This window comes from Hippoglossus hippoglossus, chromosome 7 (genome assembly GCF_009819705.1).
Source record: "Hippoglossus hippoglossus isolate fHipHip1 chromosome 7, fHipHip1.pri, whole genome shotgun sequence".
Taxonomy (NCBI): Eukaryota; Metazoa; Chordata; class Actinopteri; order Pleuronectiformes; family Pleuronectidae; genus Hippoglossus; species Hippoglossus hippoglossus.
This window is the reverse complement of record NC_047157.1, coordinates 21,494,169-21,517,827: the sequence shown is the minus strand read 5'-3', so window position 1 is coordinate 21,517,827 and position 23,659 is coordinate 21,494,169. Positions and strand designations below refer to the sequence as shown.

The 23,659-nt window shown below is 41.7% G+C and overlaps 1 protein-coding gene across 8 annotated transcripts in view; it reads right to left on the bottom strand.

The window, feature by feature from the left end:
* The window catches only part of dlgap4a (discs, large (Drosophila) homolog-associated protein 4a), a 79,782-nt gene extending 63,563 nt beyond the window's left edge, over window positions 1–16,219 (bottom strand). For 6 of the 8 annotated variants that reach the window (XM_034590447.1, XM_034590453.1, XM_034590454.1 and 3 more), the window contains exon 1: window positions 15,773–16,217. The gene's annotated coding sequence lies outside the window, so the exon portion shown is untranslated. Of the gene's footprint in view, window positions 1–15,772 lie in introns of all 8 variants that reach the window. The other 2 variants (XM_034590451.1, XM_034590446.1) reach the window with 2 other exon arrangements.
* Window positions 16,220–23,659: the final 7,440 nt, after the last annotated feature.

The window sequence follows — 23,659 nt, the reverse complement described above, 5'->3', positions numbered from 1 at the left end:
AGTTAGTTTAACTTAGCATAAATAATAGAAAACCTGGCTCTGACCCAAGTTTGAATAAATATCCACCTACCAGCTCCTCTAAGGTTCAGAGGGAGGTTACTTGTTTGCTCCGGCTTCTGGTGTTTATCCTGAACTAAGCTAACCAGCCTCTGCCGGTAGTTTCCAAGATTAAACATGAATATTTCCCAAACTGTCAAACTGTCTCTCTGAGGGAGTTCAGAGATCATGGCTCACGATTTTGTAACACGATTTACATTTGATCCGGTTAGATTTGGTTTCACATTGTAATTTAGGGAGCGCACTAAAGACTTTTACAGACATAGCTCCTGTCGTCATCACCTACGTGGGCTGCGTCTACCTACTTCACAATGATAGGCAGGCGTTTGTCTGACGTTGGCGTGTTGTCAATATTGTATCTGCTGACTTTTTTAAATTAAGTTTAAACTGAAAGATCTGACAGTCCAGACCAATCAAGGTGGGTGTGAAAGCCCCCTAAGTTTGAGTTAGCTCAGTCAAGTCCAAGTCTAAAGCTCAGACTCCACCACTTTCATCAGAAGCATCACATGTGATGCACGACATGATGCAGCACGGTGGAACATGATACCTTCTGGGCTGCTCTCTTAATGAAACACCAGTTTATATCTGACTTGTTTTGATCTGTTTTCTCCAAACATCTCCTGTTCACACTCCTCTTCTTATGACTTCCAAAAGCTGAGCCTGTCCCACAAACATCTGCTTGGATCAAGTGACAGCATTTTTTATTCTCTGTGAACGTGTTGACCTTGGATTGTACTGTACATCGCCACCTGTGCAGCTTATTAAAAAGACCGGCGGTACAGCGACTGCCAGAGCCGTCAGAATAAACTAACAAACATGCTCGGCTGTCGACGACCTGCATCCAAGATTAGTTGGTGCAACTGAAATCAGCAAAAAATGCAAAAAGATTCTAGAAATAAACACACACTGGAGTCCGTTATCATTTGAAATCATATGGGTTATTGACTCTTTGCATCTGCGTACTTTGTGACTGTATTACAGCCCCAAGCTATTTAAGAATATATAGTATAGTTCTACATTAAATCAGAGTCTTCGCCCCCTCACATTCATTTAAATAGTTTTTTACAGCCCAGTCAATTGTCGCAATTCACTCTGATGTGGTTTGGCTTTTGTCAGCAGCGATAATAACAACCACCTCCTTTATATCCCCTGTTCCTTCTGTGAAACACGCTCCCCTGTGCGACACTTTCAAACATTCATAATCTCCTCTGCTTGAGTCATGACATTCACATTCTGACGCTTGCCCACGTTTCAGTTCATCCTTGGGAGGAGACGGAGCTGGCAGCCTCACGTCGGCCATCCAGGGACAATGCGGCAGGCAGGCAGGCAAGCAGCTCTACTACAGTAGTGGCATGGCAGGTTGGGCTGAAGGAGAGGCCCCGACACCCATACTAATGAGACTACGCAGCGCAGTGGCCAGGCGTGTGCAGGAGGATCAGGCAGGAGTGATCACACAGCGACCAGAGAGCATATTGCCTCATGGACACCCCCTCCTCCTCCTCCCCCTCCTCCTCCTCCTCCTCCTCTCTCTCTCTCTCTCTCTCTCTCTCTTTCGCCGCCATTCAGAAAAATAGAGGAAAGTTATTCGCTCTCGTCTCTTTCCATCTCAATCCTCTCAGCCTGCAAAACGTTTTCTGACAAATCGGGTGCAGACTATGCATTCATATCAAACGCAGCACGGACAAACAGCACACATCAGTCTTGTCGTATGCTGCATCCCCGGGAGTCTGAACATCTATCCATCCTTTCATTATCAATACTGCCTATCCTTTATGTTGATGGTGGAACTGGTGCCATTCCGAGTGGCAGGGTTACACCATGGACAGGTCGCCAGCATATCGCAGGGCCAACATACAGAGACAAACAATCATTCACACTCATGTTCACAATTCAGAGTGTCCAATTAAGTAATCTGCATGTCTTTGGACTGCGGGAGGAAGCCAGAGAACCGGGCAGATCATGCAAACTCCACATAGAAAGATCCCTAATATTCTTGGTGAGAGGCGACAGCGCTAACCACCGCACCATCGCCCCTGATTGAAATGTGATTGTTGAAATGGATTTATAACAAACTCTAAAATGCTTTGTTTAATTCAGCGAGACAGTTAATAGAATTGTTTGCACAGCATAGACACAGGAGAATCCATATTAGCCGAGACATAAACAGCCACCTTTCATTCATTATCAGAGGAGCCACAAGTCTATGACATTTTACTATAACACAAGCAATCTCTGTATATATGTGTGTATGTCTGTATGTATGAATATATATATATGAGGATCCAAGGAAGTGGAGTGGTGCAATTCCAGTGTCAAGGTCAATATAGTTAGCATGATTCCTTCGGAGAACAAGCTGCAGCTAAAAAACCTCGTCCTCGATCATCTAAAGTGTGGGAGTGTTTTAGACACATACCCACCAGTGTGGTGCTCTGTATTTTCTACTTAACTGAAAGGTCATGTGTCGAGAAAACGACTTGAAACTGTCTGTAAATCATTTATTCAACTAGAAATACCACAGGACAAGAAAAGTGCCTGTTCCAAACAGGCATGTTTACAATGAGCACTGCATGAGTTATGTCAAACCTGCAAACTGAATTGATGCCCCAAAAGATTTACGATGAGTTACGATGTTCGGAGCCTACTTACTGTACAAACAACTGATATACATCCCAATAATGTGGAGCAATGTTCTGTTCTGAACCAGATGGATTTATTGTATCGCATTATATTGATTGATATCTTGATTGATATCTGGATTTAGAGTTGTGTCGTAAATTTTAAACCTTGTGCAAGAATTACGTTCACATGTTGACTTAATCAATGGTCGGGCAAATCAGATTATCATCATTTCTGAGCATCAATTTCTAAAAATACATGTTGATCATTTATTTTTCTCCCATTGACACAAATATCTGGCGTAAGTGACCCATTGAAACTTGTCTCTACACGACAGGGCTGAACGTTAAGGGCTTGTCTGCTTGCATGACAGAGAATAAATGTACCAACAACAGAACATGATGGTATTTACTGTAAGTGTACGCTTCTGTGTAATATACAAATTAAAATAGAAGAGCAGAGGATTAGACGCAGAGATGAAGAAATGAAAAAAACCTGGAATGGGAGCGGTGACCTTTGGGAGTCCTCAGATTCCTCCAGATGAAATTCATTACCACCCCCAACAGATTAATAAAGAGTGAGATTGCTTCCTGATGACAGACAGATGCTCTCAAAGCAGGTGGCAATTCTGAGACTCAGGAGCATCTTGGTGCCCATTACCTGCCAGTGTTCAGGAACAGCTGCCTCCCCCCCTGCTGAGAATTACGCAACAGTGGTGTTTACATTGAGGCTGCACCGCCTGTGGAAATACACACAAAAGCGTATATAACCTGAGGATGGAGGCTGGGCGAGAGTGGGCTGCCCGACAGTTAGCACGACAAGGGGTTTACAGACAGCTCAGGGTGACCTGCTCGTCGACTGACGCTCCACGCACAAGGAAGACAATGACACCGGAGGTCGAGTCACGTCGAATAAATCAGAGCGATACCGACAGCCGGCTGTAGCACTGTGAGGGTTCTAGGTAGAAACAAACAGAAAAGACTTGCAGAAGTTATTTCTCAGATTTACCTTTAGCCTCAACGTACCCTCAAGTTCGGCCTGTATCATTGATCACAAGGCCCAAACACTCGATGACACTAAGGTGCACAACTGAAGTAACTTAAATTGTGCAGAAGACCTTCAAACGTACAAGGGATATTCAACATCTTGACCTATATTCTAAAAACTTTGCTACCAACTTAGAAACACAAGTTTTTCTATTACATCTTCTCACGGCACTGCTACTAATCAACCGGGTCGGTTACTAGATCCCATTTTACTTTTCCCTTTAATTTTTTATATATTACGTATGAAGAGATGGTCATAACATGCTGAACGTGTGGCGTTAATATGACGAGATCTCATGTAACCGTTAGTCATTATTCATGTGGCTCTGAGTGCTACTCAAACACAACAAGCTCCACTTTGTGCACTGAGTGTGAATGCACATGAATGCGTGATGAATAATATAGAGAGCAACTGCAGCAGAGAAACAGAGGCAGCCATCATACTGCACGTGCTCGTGCCGTTGTTAAGTTGAAGAGTGTGAAGATGTGATCACATTTACATGCAAATTGCTCGCAATGCTAATCACTGAGATAAAATGGAGAGAGAATCAACTAAGTCTGGGAGGATTTATACGTCAAGGATTAACAACGAATAAAATACAATGTTTTAAGTTTCATTGTGTTTCATCTAAATTGTACAAATTGTTGTTTTCTTTACCCTAGAATGGGCCATTTATATTTTAATACTTTATATTTACATAAGGAGTGGGTCCTCTCTACGGAGGTAAAGTAGCCCAGACTGGACAAACTAAACACCTTTTGAGTTTTTATGACAACTGAAGGCTACCACAGGTTCTCGTTCATGTTTTAGAAGGGGAAGGTGAGGTTAGGGGTGTTCAGCTGCAACATGCAACTTCACCACTAAATGTCACTCAATTCTACACACTGAACCTTTAACTGTTAAAGACCCTAAGAGTGAGGGTCTTGACAAAGTTATAGCTTTGTCAGTAGCATAAGTACCTGGCATATTTTTTCGAACAGATATTTTACCATTGGATTCTTTAGAAAAATGTCAGTCCACACGACCTACATTTGACAAAATAGCTCCGTCCTGACAAGAACACAAATATCACACACAAACGCTCCAACGAGCAGTGGGTGGCGATAAAGTAAACATCTGTCAAATACCAGAGAAGAACATTGTGAGCATGCTCAGTAAGTTTATTCTCCTTTGGCGGAAGTGAGTTCAAAACCAAAACAACAGTATTTCAACTCTTTGGGAATTTGCATGTGGAGATCCAAACACAAACAAAGAGGAGAGTTTGTTTTTTAAAATATCATCATTAGCGTTAGACAGGGCACAAGATAATGAAGGCTGATAAACGAGATGCACAAAGGACTAGAAGTGTAATACAGACAAATATAGTAGCACACCTTGTGTCATGTGCTAAGCTGTTCTGTTTAGCTTCAAGGTTATAGTGAGGGTGAGTGATCATGAGTGTTTGTGTTCAGCAGTCCTGGGGGACATGTTGCATCTATCTGGGAAGCGGGAGACAGGCTTCAAATTGCCTCACCGCTGAGGATGACACAATGCACTATCACTCCTTCCAGCTACAGTCAAAGTTTGTGTGTGTGTGCATGTGCATGTGTGGGATGGAGGGATGCGGGTGTGCAGTGTCACAAGGGTGAATGTTGTTCTTGACTCTTCGTGGCCCTGACAGTGAAGGGGTTGTGTGGGTGCGTGTGAGTGTCTCTCCTCAACCAAATACAGCAAAACAGGAAGAAAACACAAAAAATGCAGAATAAAACTTGGAGCAGGGATAAATACTGCAAAGCACATGTATGACGAATATTACCCCATTCACTATGGCACTTAAGCATCTTAACACTCTTTATTTTTTGTATTCTGACCTGACACACAATGTATTTACCATGATGTTTCTTAAACTTTAACTAAAGTTAATTTCCTCCTTATACCTTTATTATATGAACGACTGGTGTCATATCCTTCGTGATGTATCCAGAGTCCTGCACGGGTCCATTTTTTGCAAAGCTGCAGCCGCAAAGCTCTTTGTTAGACCGGACATGTTACCCACAATAATGCAGACCTGCCTGGACCCGTTAACACATGTCCCGCGACCCATGACCCAACACTCGTGCCAAATACTCACATCAACTGGGTTATGGCCTCCTTGTCTTACCAGTGTGGTGGTTGAGTTGCATTTTTGGAATTATACAATAATAGGCAATACAAATATAATTTTACCCATTTCAACCCCCACCATCCAGCTATGACTTGCATTTGATGCAAAAACATTGATTTCCCTTCATTTAGAAAATATCATAACTAAACATAATCCTAGCAGCAATAATGTTACAGTAAAAACGTTTTCTGGCAAACAAATTTGCCATTGGCTTTGACTTAATATCTATGAGATGGGCTGATTTGTCACAAGTTGCACGTGTTGTTGATGGTTTTGCACTTTACACGCACAACTTTAGAAAGTTATAATATTTTAGCAGTTTTCCAACTTTTCGGTTATCTCAAGCTGTGGCAGCGACTTTACATTATTATGCAAGATCTCGACACAGTGCATAGGCAGGATTATGTCAAAGCGGAGCCATGGTGTGATTTTTTTTCCAGTCCCCAACTCAAGCTTAGTTTAATCTGCGAGTTCACAAAGCGCCAACGTCTTCCTCCCTGAAATCCTGCAATCAAACCAATACGTGTGTGCACATGTGTGTGGACATGTGTGAATTAACCAGTTGGTTTGGACACAACATTCCAGTGGAAGTGATGTAAGGTTTTTTGCTGACACACATTGTGGCAGTTGCACATTGGTCTTCCACTGTGCTTCTGTGTGTGAGTGTTTTGATAAATAATTGAATGGAACTGGGATACACACTGCCAGGTTAGAGCTGTTGCAGCAGAGACATGTTAAGATATTAAAGGTCAGCGTCCTCCATGAGAAAGAGTAGATTCTTTCAAATTAAAAGCCTACTAATGAGAAAGGGGCTTTTTTCAGCACATGGAGATTTTTTTTTAAAACTATGACAACCCCTCCTGATTAATGTGGTTTGACTCAGATGATCACAAAGGTGTGAGGGGCTCTCACAGTCTGGACGTTGTGTTATAAATGCTGTACTTTAAGTTTAGGAAAAAATATAAACAGCCATTGCCCCTAGGAATTTAATTAATGATGATTGTAACTAAAATACAGTGTCTATGTTTACGTCTTTACTCAGTATGACTATGTAAATGAAAATGGCATAAAAACTGTAAATTCGTGTCATCCAGGCAAGAGGAGGAGGAAAAAAGGAAGAGAAAAGAAAAACTGACAATTTAGTTTTATTTCAAGTTGCCTGTTTATCTTATAGAAGGCTGAACTTGATCTCTTTGCAGCAAAAGAAAAAGAAAAAACTTCAAGTAAATATTTACGATTTCCAATGTCTCTGGTTTAGATGCTTATGGCTCCCTCTCAATCTTGGTCCTATGCAAACAGGGTTACTCAAACCGCGGACAAAAATTTCAACACAATTTCGGCACCTCAATTGTGCAGGAAAAGGCAGACCTGGCAACCCTGGTGGAAAGTAAAATTGTCGAGGCAGTATCTCTCCCTAACTTTCCAGCCTTGTGTAGTAGTCGTCCTAACAACAGAAAGGGCAGGAAGTTTCATGTTCAATAAATATCACTTAAGTTGTTTTCATTGGTAGTGGCAGAGTCCAGTATCCCCCCCCCCCCACACTGGAATCTGATTGCCTTCTTAAGCACAATAAATCCACAGACAAACGATGCAGCATGTAATCCACTGTGGTGTTATCTCACTGATACATTCACTTTTATTAGGAGTGAATACTATTCCTGCTTTAATTTAAAGGTGTTCAAATGGCAAAACACGGACTGACTGCAATCATTTACCCAAAATGCATCTACAAAACAAGACAAGAGCCACATTCTGCATTTTTTCCTCAGCAGAGGATTTAAAATGTTTTGTTCGGGAGTCGTGGAACAGTTACAGTAGGAGTGTCCATAGAGAGCTGTTAGATGAAAAGCTGCAGGCAACAGGCTGCACACTCCTCAGTGAGCTAAATAACTTCTTGGCGTCCTGCTGCTTCATGCAATCAGATTACAACTCTTACTGACCCTCATCTTTATTAAAATAATGTTGTGTTGTAAACAGATACAGAAGCTGTTTGCCAGAAACATTTGCATCAAGAAATTGAAATTATTGCAAATGTTTATCCGGTGGAAAAGACAGATTTTTGATGGAGGTCTCAAAGAATCCAATGTCCTCAAGGCTTCTGCTGCAATATAAATTTATTTAAATGAACAACATGAAATAAGGAGGGGAAGGTGAAGGGAGCTAATGTAAGCTAAGCTAATGCTTCTCTTCATTTCTGGAAAAGTAGCTGCTCAAATTTAAAAATGTTGGTATTGGACCTGAATGATATTCTCATATTGTTTATTTGTCTGATGTAGTTTCTCGCAGTCTGGTGAAACGTAAAACCTAACAAACAGACTTAATAATTATGTAAAAAGTGCAACCACAGGCACAAATATTAACATTGGCCTTGGTCATGTGTTAATTGAAAAGTTAGCACCCTGATACTTGTTTCTGCATGAAATAATGTGGAGCCATGCATGATGTGAAAAGGTGAAAACAGTCTTCTGGTGTGATGGGTGAGTGGTGAGGTGGTGATGGCAACAGACCTGAAACCGTCAGATGCCGTGTCCGCATGACGCTCGGAGCCCGGGCTGTGACACAGGCACATCCTGCGTCAGGTCTTGGTTCGAGTGAATGTAATTGGCGGCAGAAGCCAGAGGGCAGACATTCAAGGGCGTTAATCTTCAGAGGGCTCAGATCTTCTCTCTGACTCCAGATCAAACTGTGTGTGCACACTTACAGTTTGGAGGGAAACGGCACATGGAGATCTCAGCTGAGGGAACCAATCACCAGCGAGCTAGTTACAAATGCATGAGGTAGAACAGTCCCCTGATGAAACCACATTTAATTCACCAGATTTTATCAGTCGCTTAAACATGCCTGATTGTTTTCATCAAGATCCATTTTGAATATCTAAGAAATCAATGACAATGTGGCTAAATCCTTTTCTGGCAATGTTAAAGAAAGTGAAAGAAAACATCCTGGATCCACAAAATTCCCAAAATTGAATTGCTTCTTTCTTGGCCTTGTCCTAACCCTCCACCAACTTTCGTGTAAATCCTGCTCACTAACAAACAGACACACAAAACAAAACCATAACCGTCTCTGCTGAGGTGATTGATGACGATGACCTGGGGAATCCTGCTATAGGGCCTCTGAGGTAGGAATTGATCTTCTTTCCTGATGCAACAAGAACATATTTCCTGAAAAATCTACATTTCTCCCTCCATCCTTTCTGCATTCATTATGTTTGTTTACCACAATGTTCCCACATGCTTGATGAACAAAACAGTCGACAGGAGAACATTTCTGCTGCTATTCTCTGGAATATGTATGGGGGGGGGGGATTTATGCATTTGCTTTGGATCTGCCAGAAGCAGATTTCCAGAGGGCAAAAAAAATCACCTGCTTTCTTCTATTTACACAGACGTAATTAAAGCCAACTTGTGGTTTCGGGGGTTGTGGATATTACAATGAGTCAGCACTGTCCCTGACCAAAGTCTTTATAACACACAAGCATCCACAGAAGTAATCATCACCAACTGCCCCAGAAATTCAAGCAAAGAAATTTGGTCAGAAAACGAAATATCCCTGAGCTTTTTAACGATCAGCCTGCACTATATTTCTGCAGCGTCCTCGGCACTATTGCTTCTTCTCTGCTCCTCCATTAAGCCTGATTTATTTCCTGTCCATATCAATTAGCCTTCGATGCTAAACTACAAGCAGGACAAATAAGCCAAACCTTCATCAATTCTTCTTTCTCTCGTTTCCATTTCATTCAAACCCAATATTTTGATGCTTAATATCTCCAGAAAACTGTTATTCTTCCGACGCAGGATGAAAAATATGGGCCGTCATAAAAACATTGACGTGAACAAACAGCTGTTGCGAGGATCTTCCCTGCTTTGGACACACGAGACGTAATTAATCACCAGGGGACACAAAGTCGTTAATTGCTGCGTGCTGATAAATGGTCTCTGGTGAGAAATGTTCAACTTAACATGCAAATTTGTGTCACAGGATCCATTCAGCGGCGGAGCCCAGGCAGGGACTCATTGTAAAATGACACACGCAGGGAGATAACAGGACGCCTGTCAGGGGCCTTACTGTAAAACTGTTGTTTCTATTTTCAGCTCCTATGCAAAGAGTGGAGAAATGTAAGATGTTACAACCGGCGTTTGACGAATACAGAGAGAGGGATGAAATGCAAGGAGGACGAGAGAGCTCTTTGGTGTGATGCAGTGAACTGTTTACCATCTGATTTGATTTGTCCTTCGTTTTTTTGCTGCATTAAATAAACCGTTAAACAAGAGAGGAGAGGAGACTAAATGAAAGAAGGTTGAAAAAGAAGGAGAAAAGAGGGGTAGAATTCAGCAGAAGCAAAGGAGAAGAGGAGAAGAGAGGAGACTAAATGATGAAACAAGAGGAAACAAGGAGAAGTTGGTAGAGGAGATGGAGGAGAGGAGAATGACAAGACAAGGTGAGAGGAGGATTAAAAAGTGAAGAGAAAACGGGGGCAAAAGGAGAAGAGAGAGATGCGATGGGAGAGGAGTGGAGAGGAGGATGAGATGAGATGATAAGAGGAGTTTAAAAAAGTGGGGAAAGAGGGGTAGATAGGTGAAAGGGAAGGAGAAAGGAGGAGACAGGACGAAACGAGAGGAAACAAGGAGAAGTGTATGGAGGAGATTAGGAACTAGGAGATGGGAGGAGAGGAGGAAGAAAAGGCAAAGTGAGAGAAGGTTAAAAAGTGAGGAGAAATGAGGGGTAAACAGAGGTGGAAGGAAAGAAGAGGAGAGGAGAGGAGAGGGGAGAGTAAGAGAGGACAAAGGAGAGAAGACAAGATGCGACAAGTGAATGAGAAGGAGAGGAGATGAAAAGAGAGAACATAAAAGTGAGGGGAGGAGAGGACATGGGATGAAAGGAAAGGAGGTGAGAAAAAAAGCTTGAGGAAAAATCTGCAGAGGCAAGATGAGATGAGGAAAAAAATAAAAAGGAGGAGCAGAGGTTAAAGGAGAAGAAAGGACAGGAGAGGAGAGGGGGAGAAGGGCCCCGAAGCAGAGGAGAGGGCACAAAACAAAAAAGAGAAGGAGAGGAAATGGGGGGTGGTGGGCAGGATGGCAGGAAAGGTCACTGACTCAGCAGCACAGAGCAGCATCTGTGAAGGCAGAGTTTAATCACCTCCAACCACTTCATCAGCTCCTGCGTGAGACGGACGATGAGAGCAGCGTTACCAAGGTCATAAAACCTCCCTCTGCTGAAGACGTCCAGGATGAGATGAGCCGCTCTCTCTCTCCCCACAGATGAAATCACACCATTTATTTTTTCTCATCCGAGTCCTCTTTATCTAGAAGTTCGAGGAGGACGAACGATGAGACAATAGCCGAACAGATGGAGCAGTAAGACACTTCACCGATGGCAAGGAGGAAGTGTACACACTGACGGAGCACCACGCTGCTGCCTGGGCTGAAGTTCTGCTGCAGGGTGGCTTGTTGCTATGGTGCAAGAATGTCAAGAGGAACGACTTGAGATGATAGAAATGAATGTTACGTAGAAAGAATAGTCAGACAGGCGGCGAACTTAATGGGCCTCAACATCATCCTCAACCTCTCTTCTTTTCTCTGAGGATTGCTCGAGTGTCGGATGAAGTCAGACTCATGGAATGTGTCGCGTCAACTGTTCATGAGAGGGTTTGCATTTTTAAATTCGTCAGTTGAGCTGCGGTGATTAGGTGATTAATCGATTGGTCAAATGAAAGATTATTGATTTTGGGACTAGTTTGATAATCGATAAGTTTGTTTTCAAGCAAAAATGCCAAAATGTGATGGTTCTAGGTTCACAAAAAAAAAAATTGGGCCGTCTACCCTATTTACACAATAATAAATGTTGAATATCTTGATGAATATGAAAATTAATAATTTTGAGTTTATTTCACTCTGTCAAATATTCAGATACCTTTTTGACGTCAGATAGGAGCATTCTGTAATTCTGAAACCAACAAACTGACATTTACACTCACGTTAGTTTGGGTTTGAGCTTCTCTCCTTTAACTCTTTTGTTTCACATTCATGTTTTCAAGTGAACAACTGAGTCCAACACAATGAATGACTTCCTGAAAACTCTAAATCCCATCTTTCTCTCCTCTGATGGTTTTCACTCCTCTGTCGATGTTTGAAACACTTTGGTTTTCTGACATGTTTGAACAGACACAAAACAAAACAAGATTTTTGACGATTTGACCTTGTACTCTATTTTTATTTACAGATTGTTCAATAATAAGCACTTGGAGAGTTCATACCACCGCCTATGCTAACGCCCTACCTCGCCATGTTAAATAAAACGGGAAAAAAAGTTCTTGGCTCTGCTCATTTATTCAGATCCACTTTGTTCAATGGGTTCTTCCTTGAGTCTTGCTCCACCCCTCCATACGATTTCAAAAAAATCAGTTCAGTAGTTTTTGTATAACCTTGCTAACTACTAAACAAATGAAAGCACATCCTCCTTAGAGGAGGCAATAGCTGCAGCTCCATTACCAGAGTGGGGCCCTTAAAATTGTCATTGTTCTCCTCAGTTCTGTAAAAAAAGTCAATAGTGATGTCAAAGGACCAATAACATTTTAACAGCGCCACTGCAGGCGACAAGACATCAGACCAGTGTTATACACTAGACAGAAATAAAGAGGGAATGTTCACCATATTATATGATTCCAAAAAATCTCAGTTAAGCCATAATGACGATATGATGAAGAGTCTGTATCACTCATGAAATTCAAATTCATAACTGACATAAAATTGAATTGCCAAAACTTAATTTGTATGTCCAACTTAAAACCATTTCAGTTGGTTTTTCATGGTTCTCTACGAGGCCTATATTGTCTTTTCTCCCGTCAAACAGTAAATCACAGTGTGGATCTGTCGTAGTAATGACAGACTAACTGGAGACATGAGCTTCATACGGCAGCAGACATAATAACATAGGAAATTCAGTAATCCATACCGACTGCGTTATAGCACTTACATCGTCCAGTATCAGGCAGCGTGACGAGTGACATGAAGTGCTGGTGAATCTGCTATGTTGTAATTACCTTGTTGTGTTTGTCAGCTGACCTCAACACCCACCGTGCTCGGCTGATACAGCAGAGAGAGACCGGCAGCAAGTTGATAAAGCGAGAGGACGAGAAAAACGAGAGAACTAAGAGAAGAGGGGACTCTGGGCTTTGGAAACTGTTGTCCGTGCTCATTGAAATGACAATTAGGCCAAATACCTCGTGACATTTCTGCTCTTTCTCTTCTCACGATGCAGCTAATGTTCCCCAGCATGTGCAGTCGTACTTCCTTAAAATGCTGAGGCTCTAATAGCGTAGGTCAGACGCACACTTGTTCTCTCTTTGCTGTCATTTGTATAACGTACAACCCTTATTGCAGTATTTGCTGTGGTGGAGGTATTCTGATCTTTTAGACAAGAGAAATTAGCAATACAGCAGTGTAAGTAAATGCCTTCACATAGTCCTGCATTTCAACTCTGGAGCTTTACAGGGAGTTGCAGTTCACTGTGAATCTGCCCGACCTGGAACTTCCCTGTTCTGGTCCACTCTTGTTGGTCACATCTATTTCAGCCACAGCAGGAGAATTAAAAAGCTCTAAAAACCCATGAGACACGACTACAATTGAATCATAATGTTGCTCTATGACATCTACATGTGTAAATAAGCAGCTGCATGATGATATGTCAGTTCATAACCTGTTTCCTCAAAGTGGCTAAAAATCAGTTACTGCACATTTAAAAGTAAAAGTACACCAGTATTATCTGTGAAATGTACTTACAAGTATTCAAAGTGAGTTATTTGCTATGCAGACAATTATAGTAACTACTGTTAACCAATATATAATTGGATCATTGTTGCTGATGCAATAATGAAGTAATTTTACCGTATTTGCTAATCGAGCTGTGGCTCATTTTAACCACAGTGTTAGTTATATCTTATACGATATAGCCTATGTTAGGTTCTTCTATCAAATAATATTCTATATATTAGAACTGTGTTTTACTACATAGCCATCTGTTTACATAGTAGCCTCTGACATGTGGGTACATTTTATATATATAAATAAATCAGTCACAGCTTTATATTAAACCTTCTTACACCTGTTAGTGAACCTTCATAAGAGAATGCAGTGATAGTATTTGACAAATACAACAATAACCTTGGAGGATGCTTATAACTAGAGTCTGTATAAAACATTCATTAAATGTTTCAAAAGAGTTTATATATGCTCAATAGGAGGACAGAGTACTAACATGTATAAAGGACCGTGCTTTAGTAAATGCACTTGTTATAGTCCTCCAATGTTTACAATCAAACTGGAAAATAGGATCAATACAACAACAGCAGCCTTTTCAGATTAAGACAAAAATGTTGACAGTTAGCGTGAGATCAATCTGAATCCCAACTGAGTGTTTTCAATATGAGTGTCAGCGCAACGCCGGTGAAGTTGTTGCAGCATCCCACAGGGTCCTAGTGTGAAAGGACTTTTAATGCTGCGTGTCCTTCGACGTCACACTGATGCGTGTGTGATACTGTACAGTATCTTGTCTGATCACTCCCTGCGGTTACCTGACTAAGCCCCGTTTAAAAACACCCACCGCCCTGGATCACAGCCAGCTGGGTTTCAAACTATCTGGTGGAGTATAATCACGGCTGTTGGCTCTCTGGCAGCAGATATGACATTGACACCTAAAGTGGGAGCCTAAAATCCACCACCTACAGAGCTGTTGTACACTGGATGCCCAGAGCTGCTCCTGTCCTCTGTTTGGTACCTCTGTTATTCTCCTGCTGTTCGTAATAGGAGCGATCAATCCTCTATATGTTTAAAAGCATGCCCAGGTTCAGAAAACAGAAAGAACGGAGCCTGCGTTGTGATGTGTAAACCTTTCAGGCTGCCCGAGCACTCAGTGTGTCTCTGAGGCTGAGGCTCGCTCACTGCTACACTGACACTCTTCACTGTGTCATTTGAGGATTTGTGGTCCCACTGAGCTGAGCATGAATTAATAATCAGCCCTCGACCAACAAAATGGGCTTTTAATTGTCGGGTCTCCTGTTTGACAACAACGACTGAAACAAAGGCCTCGACACAAACTGACTGATCGATCCTGAACCCCCCCCCCAGCATCAGCATCAGCATCAGCAGAGGATAAGTGTGTGTGCTGCTTTATGTCCACACAGGGATCCAGCAGGCAGCAGTCGAGAAATGAGTTTTTTATTTACTACCTACAAAATAAATGTCATGTTTTTTAAAGCAGGGAGTGATGAAACTTCAAAGGGAGGCTATAGGAGGAGTATGCGGCTGTGGTTTTGCAGTCTAATCTAAGAGCGAGGGGGGGGGGGAGCAAGACATTCAACCAACAAGTAAATGGTAATTTAGTGCTGATTAATTCAAAATCTAACAACTTAACAACCTAACAGAGATTCAACTAATTATTCTCTGAAGAGGGGTTCTCCCTCTAAGAAATCTCTCTTTTTTTTCTCAATGAAACCAAGGCAGGTGAGGTCTGGTAACTTTGTCAAACACACACACATTCATACGGTTCACATACAGCTGGAAAAACAATGGTTTTAATTGCCTCACAGGTTAAAGTGTGTATTCTGCATGTATTTTGCCTCAGTGGGTTGACTTTGGTTCTGGCAGCTGTGGAGCAGGAGCCAGCTCTGGTGCAGACATCCTGAGGTGAACAGTCAAATTCATACCCCATAAAAAAATAATAATAACAAGACAAGCAAACAGGCTGCTGACATGACATGTTCAGGTCGCATGTACGTGCACAGGTGAACATGGACCAATTCAAAGGAGGTTTCAACCAAAGCAGCCTGATGGGCTTCAACCGAGCCTCAATGGTTTTGTTATTTGACAGAAACCCGCAACGCCCGGTGTGAATCCTGGACAACACTCTTACCTTCTCTCATGTTATTGTGAGCAGCTGCAGATGGAGGCTGAATAGTTATCCGGGCTCTTACATGTCGGCCGTGCGGTGTCACTGTCAGCCGGCTGGGTATCAGTCGGGAAGGTAAACAACGCGCTGCCGCAAATATTAATTGTCTTGTTTTATTCCTTAAGACAATTTCTCCGCGGTCATCGCTGCTCGGTCGTCCTCCACCTCCTCCTTCTCCTGCTCCTTCTCCACGGCGCGTCCTCCGGCTGCAGCTCACCGGTTTACGCAGGGATCCATCGCGGCGGGGAAAACGCAGTCTGGAGGCTGCCGGTGCTGGTGGTGGTGGTGGAGGTGGTGGTGGTGATGCAGCAGCAGCGTTTGGTCCGTCGAGACGCGGGATGAGGGAGGTGGGGGTGGGGGCATCCGAGGGCCCACGACCGAACAGTCATCATCAGCTGCTGCCGACAGGATGAACTCATCCGAGCCGAAATCACGGACTCATGATGAGCAAACGGTGGTTGATGAATCATTATGCGCAACGAAGAGGCAATATGAGTGGACGGTGTGTGTTTTATCAGGGTTTCGATGCGTTACTCAGGATGGAGCGAGGCTCTTTGATGATCAAAGGCAGAGAAAATACATTTTACTGCGAAATTTCATCCATTTCATCCATTTTCTTGTAATAATTGTTGCCTTTTAGACAGTTGATAATATTAGAAACGTTATTAAACATGTGTACATAGCCTACCTGTGTAAAAGCCCAAATCAGCACAGCATGCACTCTCACAATATCTACCTACTACTTCCACAAACATCTGTCTGTCTGTATGTGATACGCATATCTCACAAACCGTTCAACTTATCAGCCTCATACTTGGCATGTGTATTACAGACAGACAGAGGAAATGTAGAGCCGAGTTTGGTGCGATTTGGATTAATGATAATTAATGAAAATGAAAAGTTGTTGACTTGGGTCTGAAGATTGTGTAAATTGCTTTGCAGACTTCTGAAACATCTGACATACAATATATGAAATAAAGTAAATTCAGTTTGATTTCATGAAAAACACTGGCTGTAAAATATTCATTGCAGACGAACCAGGTAGGATGAACACAAAGTTTTCTAACTTCATTCTGCATCCTTAGACGGTTTATAAAAAGCTCTGCACACAACAATCCAGCACACAAACAAATTCAAAGTGACTGTTTATTGTAGAACCGTTTGAAGAGGAATCACTATTGACAAGGAATACTTCTTAAGTAGCTCCGGGAACATTGACAGAAGCAAACAAATCAGGGAGGTTTACATTGGGCACTGCACTAGTTCTGTAAAGTGTTCAATCTCTTATGAAGCATCCCAGAGTGGTGTTTAAACAGTTAATATATCATATCAAATCATGTATTATTACACCTCAGGGTAACATGCATGCTCCAAGTTATTATTTGTCTATATTATTTGCAGCTATAGGATTTTAGTTTATATGGCCTCAGTTGTTCCATGAAGGTATGGAGGCTAGTCATTAATTTTGTTTGTCAGGGTGAATAATGGCAACACAGATGTTTAGACACACAAATGCAAATATTATGGCACACACACATACCGAGGAGTGTGCTGTCAGCATGAATATGACTAATGTCCAGTTTGAAATCAGACTGACAACAAAAGACCTCCAAAGTAATGCCCGGTAGCACAAACATTAAGGGTGTCTGATTGGACAAGACCGTGACTAATGACTCTGCATCTGATCCCAGCGTGGATATCAACAGAGGCAGCCAAAGGTTCTGTTGTACAAGCTCAATACTTTTCTGTTCAGCTTGTACTTTTCCATAGAGCTGAGCCAAGCTATCTCAAGGCAACCTGCTCATATATAGTCGGACAATTAGTTCAGTTTCCTAGTTCAGCTGTATAGTGGACTGTGACTGTGACTCTACCTGCATGGTGAGGTGTCACTTGTGTTCTTTAGTCTGGATGTGGGTTGGTGACATGGTGCAGCACCAGGCTTTAGGCTGAAGTCATTCAAATAGTCAGGGGATCAATGGGATGCATGTTTGTCACTAAACAATCAATGACTTTGTGAAGATGAGCATGTGATGATCCAACATGAACATACTATCATTAGCTATAAATTATATATTGTAGTAAAGTATTGTAGTATTCTGTTCCATTACTTCATACTATTGTATTATCGAATGTGTACATGAAAGGCACATTATGTATGATATTACTGTATATGTATTGTACTGTATATGTACTATATATGTACAGTTTATACTGAGGTAATAGTTACTGTTTTGCAGATGCTCATATATAAAAAAAAGAAAAGTAAGACTCCAAAATGACTCACAGGGAAAACAGATGTAAACGTCTTTGTTTCCTCTCGTTCTCTCTAAAGTGTTTCAACTCGTCAAAGTCCATTTATCCTTTGGATTTTAGACGAACAGGAAACAATAATGAAGATCCAGAGTTTCTTTGTTGCGGTAGAAAATCCTCAAAGAGCAAATTAGTCGAATACTATTTAGCAGCTTTGATGTGGCACATAAAGCTTTTTCCCTGAAATGCTTATGCGACAAGCAGACCGTGTCTAATTAACTTAGCTCCAACAGCCGGTAAAAGTCGAGATGGATCTAGACAGGTAAATAAAACACAAACCGATGCCTGTGGTTTTCAGTTTGTCTGAATACAACATTTTAAAGATATATGTGGCTGAATATTGCCATAAAATGTATTTTTCCTCGGATGTCTTTTATGTTCCAGATGGAGAAGAATAGGAATTCACAGTCCATTCATTATTGTCAGTGTATTCCACTGTGTGTGCTTCATTTAGTCCACATGCACTTTTATTTTTCTCTGAAATTAAGTATGTAAAAAAAAAACAAGGTTCCTTTCAGCCGTGTCACCCGAGCAGAATCGTGACACATTGTTGCCAGATGGAGGGAAAATAGTGGGATACTTTTGCTTTGTGTCTGGCCTCTCTGTGTGTACTCAGGCCAGTGAGTGCTGTCGTGTGAGAGTGTTTTGGAGGAGGGAGAAAGCTGTTCTACCATCAACTGCCAAGCTTCGTCGCACCAGTCTGTTCTGTCTGTGAGGATTTGGTCCACCTTCCTCATTTACCTCATGTCTTTCTGCTGTTTTCCCTCATGTACATTGTTTGTCCTTGTTTTGTTATGTTTACACGTGTGTGTCGGGCCGGATTTGGTTTTCCCGTCAACTCACCTGAGATTCATTCTCCAATCAACTCAACAAGTCTGTGACTGCACTTAAACCCCCGGTTCCTCCACCAGACACCACCAGACCATGATATTAACACTGTGGCCGCTCTCTGCTTTTGGCATCTTGAAGTATCACTATTTTATTAAGCATTTGCTAGTTAGCACTTAGCACACAGCACAAGTTGATGGGTATATTATTAGCATTGGGGGTTTTGGGGCATAAACTAAAGAATTGCACCAATCTCTGAAACTATCTGCACTGACGACAAATTAGTCTCTGGGGGCAATGGTGTATTTTGGGGCTTCTAGTGTAGACAGTGGATTCATTAGAATACATTGTCCTGAAGGTCTGAATGCAAATACATGCATTAAATCTAAATCTTCCTCTGGGCACCATGAACGTGTGGATGAAACTTAATGTTAGTCCATGCAATAACTGTTCAGACATTTTATTAGAGAATAAAAAAGGCAACATAATGATGCCACTAAAACAGGGAATCACCAGAATCAGTAGATTTCTTCATGGAAACCCATCAAATAGTTTGTTGAGATTTTTCAGTTTGTAAATAAATGCAGGAGGATATTTGAGGGTTAGATCTGAGTTCCAGTCTATTATTAATCAACTTTCACTCAGTTATCTGCTCCTCCTCTGCTCATCACAATTGGTTTAACTCACCATATGTGGGATATATCGTGGAGGATTCTCTATCACACTCTGTATAAGCTTGGTTTATCATGTGTTTCCCTCAACACAGAGTCCACAGAGCCGGCCCAGTGGCTTGCATAACTGGGTTCTTCCTGTGGAGGGCCTGGCTTCAAAATGAAGACTGCTCCTCATGCTCGTGCCCCCAAGATATCGCGCCAATTATCCATCTCTGTGGGAGCAACCTATTTATGGAAGATCCTCTTAAAATAAGAGCAGGGAGTCACAGCCTCTCTACATCCTTTCTGTCTCCTGACTGGACAGTTTACGAGGGCATGCGTCACCTCTCGCTGTGACCCCGTAGGTGCATCTAACTGCGGCTGTGGATAGGTAGTGATGCTGCAGTCACCAAGAGCACAGGGCTTTGTATCTGTTCACACCCCTGCAGAGAGAATTCAGTCCCACTGTGCGTCTCGGTATCTCCATTTTAGTGAGTTAACGGATCTGTGCATCTTGCCCGCTGTTGTGTTAAACATGACTCCCAACCTTTTCTCTGTCTCAAACACACAAAGTACATGGGTTCAAGTCCAAAAAAAACAAGCAACAACATTTATTTTGGAGGAGGTTTAATCATGAGTGCTTCTGTTTTCCATCTATTTTCGAGCCCTTTAATCTTTAAAATAACATCCACTTGCTAATTAGGTGACTAATTGGACAACCCTCTCTCTGGCTTTGAGTGTGTCATCAGGTTTCACACTGTAATCCAGATCATTTACTTTTATTATGTGCAGACGATTTACTGCTCAAGAGAATAAATAGGATTTAGTAACACAAACAAATTTCCCACCACTACAAAATTGGAATTTGAAAAAAAGTGTTATTACTGTTCTTGAAAGCTCACCACAATTCAAGTCATTCCAGATGTGAATCCATACCACAACAGAGTAATATAGCAGGGCTAAAGCTGTACTGAAGGCAGTGGGATGTCAGGGGCAGCTGACAAGAGGATGTCAGGTGGGCGAGTGGCATTTCATCATACAATCCATGTACAGTAATCAATGACCACTCACCAGCGGAGGGAGGAAGGACAGGAGAGAGAGAGTGAGAGGTAGAGAGAGAGTGTGTGCCAGTGGGCACGTCAGATAAAAGCATTGAAGGAGAAAAACGGAACAAGGAGAGGATGCATTACATTTGGCAGGGGGGGGGGTGAAGGAGGTGTGGGGGGCAGAGGATGTGTAAAAAGAGCAGAAATCGTGTGAAAGATGCAGAGATTCAAGTAAGCAGATGATTACGTAAGCTGCCTGTTTGATGGAGGAGACACATAAAAAAAGGCCAGGGAGACCATGTGTTGTTTGCAAAAGCTGTTGAGCTTGCACCCCCTCTCCTCTGTATCACCCAGCTCTCAGTGAAGTTCCCAACCTAATTAAACATCTTTTGTTACAACAACAACAAAAAAACACTCTTTGTCTTTAGCTTCATGTGTTTTTAATGTATTTTCCTCTTCAGTGTTATTGTACAGAGCTAGAACCCTGTTCATGCAGCGTGCAGCTGGTGGACTTACAGTAGATGTTTTACCTGTTACTGGAGCATGACGGCCTCTGGTTGGGGGGCAAATCTGGTCAGCCATGGTTCTATTTTAAAAGCACCAGCAGCCCTGTGAGCCTGGCACCGTTCAGGCAGCACTGCAGATGGCTTTGCAAAAAGCAAGATCCAGCCTCCAACGGCCTGGATTCAGTTTAGAATGACCAGAAAGGGAAATAATATTTTATAAAACGACCCAGAACTGGAGACAAACCATCTCCCCTCCAGTGTGGGGGCCAGCTATCGAAAGCAATGATTCTGAATCCATGACACTGAGCCAGACGTGATTCACGAGTCGTGCATGTAAACGACAGTGTGTAAATCACGCTGTGTAGGACATCAGTTCTGATGGAGAATTGGATTTATAAAAGATTAATGATTCAGGGGGAATAGAAGACTGGTTACAGACAATAGCGAGTGATTCCAGCCATTGACTAATTGTATCGTGGGTGCTCTGATGTGCACCAGATTAATGAACATGTGCTGAGTGAGTTCAGGCAGAGTACTCCGTCAACCAGACCATGAACACATGGTTACAGGGCTGTACTGTTCCATTTCATCCGTCTCCTCTGTTTTTCTGTTGTACGCTGGTTTAAGGATTGAACTGTACAATCCAGGGCTTCGGTCGTGCTCCCTCTAATTCAAAATAAAAGAGTATAGCAGGCAATTAAGGTCCTCATTTATCCCATCAATCATGTGACAAAACAACAGTCTCGCAAGCAAACAAGGAAATCCACCATGAAGCGGAACGTCATGAATCACATTTCACGTATAAACAAAGAAAAGACGAAATAACGAAGCGGAGGTTCATTATTTTCAGGTCACAAGGTCGAGTTGTCCTTTTGGGATCGTTTACACTGTATCAGCAGATTTTCAAACGTCATCACAGCCTGGAGGTGCAAACCAAAAAAAGGCCTATTTTATAGCCATGTTAGCAATATGACTGATTACTAGCCATTACTACTAATTACTGACCATTTGACTCTTCTTTGCTGTTAGAAATGAAACACACATATGGCTTTAAAGGCCATTGTTACAAATAATAGATACAAATTATTATTATTTCATATTACATCCCTCTGGTCACACATCTAACTTCCGTGTAAGTAAAACCAAGTAGCCAAGGTTGCTGCCTGCTCTTAGAAGATTTACATTTAGAGTGCTGACTCACTCAGTGACGACTTTCCCCCCCTCACTATTATCTTTAATTTGATATCTTTAAGTGGCTGACATGCCTGTTTAAAGGTATTTGCTTGACGGTGCTTCGTCAGTTATTTTACTCAGTAAGGTCAGGACACTGAAGTCAACACGTTCAGCTTGATTTGTATGTGGGTGATGCTAAAAAGGATGAAGCCCCTGAAATGAGACTGAAACCAGATCAGTGCTGAGGTGACCGTACTCACAGTGTTGTTGTGCCATCTGTTGGATGAAGAGAAAACTGCAGCAGTGTGTGTCATCAGCAGCGTCAAAGCTTCACACTGTGTTTTCCTGACATTCCACAGAATACAATTCAACTTTGTTTTTAAACATGAAAACACCGGGGGGTTATAATCCATCGTTTACAATATTATAAATGTTTTAATCTAGATTAAATGTATTCAAGTTTTACAAGGTAATGTCAATATTTGATGCTCTACAAGCAAGCATTAGAGAAAAACATATTTCTCTAACTATTTAATTTGCAGTGGATGCCATGATATATTTCAAACATACTTCATATATATCTAACATGAGTTATATATTATTATATACTTATTATCTCATAATTATGCCCCGGGAGGCCGCCTGACCAGTGCTCGACGCATGGCTATTTTTGTTTTTTGCAGGTGAGGTCTTGATGTGAGGCCTTTGCAGTTTCCCTCCAAAAGTGACTTTCTGATTTACTTCCTCATTTACTTCCTCATTTCATAAAAAATAATATCTTTATTGTCTGAATCCAGAGAAGTTCAATGCATCACAGTGAAATAAATCTTTATGTAAAACACAAGAGTCCCCTTCCTCAACACTGGTTGTTCAATCCTCATTGAGTTTTAAATCCTTAGTAGTGACAGCAGGCTGTCGGCCTAGTCACACAATATTTATTACATGAAACTTGACCCTTAGTGATTCAGTGACTCTTTTTCAACATGTAAAGACGCTGTAGAAACATTTCTTTAACGTTGAAACAACTTCAACCACAAATAAACTTTTCATTTTGAATTAACAAAAATTTTTGTCTGTAAACACACAGAATTACAATATGACGAAATGAGAATGATACAATAGAGTCCAGAGATCAACAAACAAACAAGACAATAACACTTTCAGAGATAAACAACAAACTAATAAGTTCAAATCATTCCATTTCTCAGACTTCGAGCAGAGTGAATCCTCTTTCCAATACAAAACAATACAAACAAACATAAACAAGCTTTTCCTCCACTAGTGACACATCTTCTCGAACAAATGTCTAGAAGAACAAGAACTAAAGTGACTCAC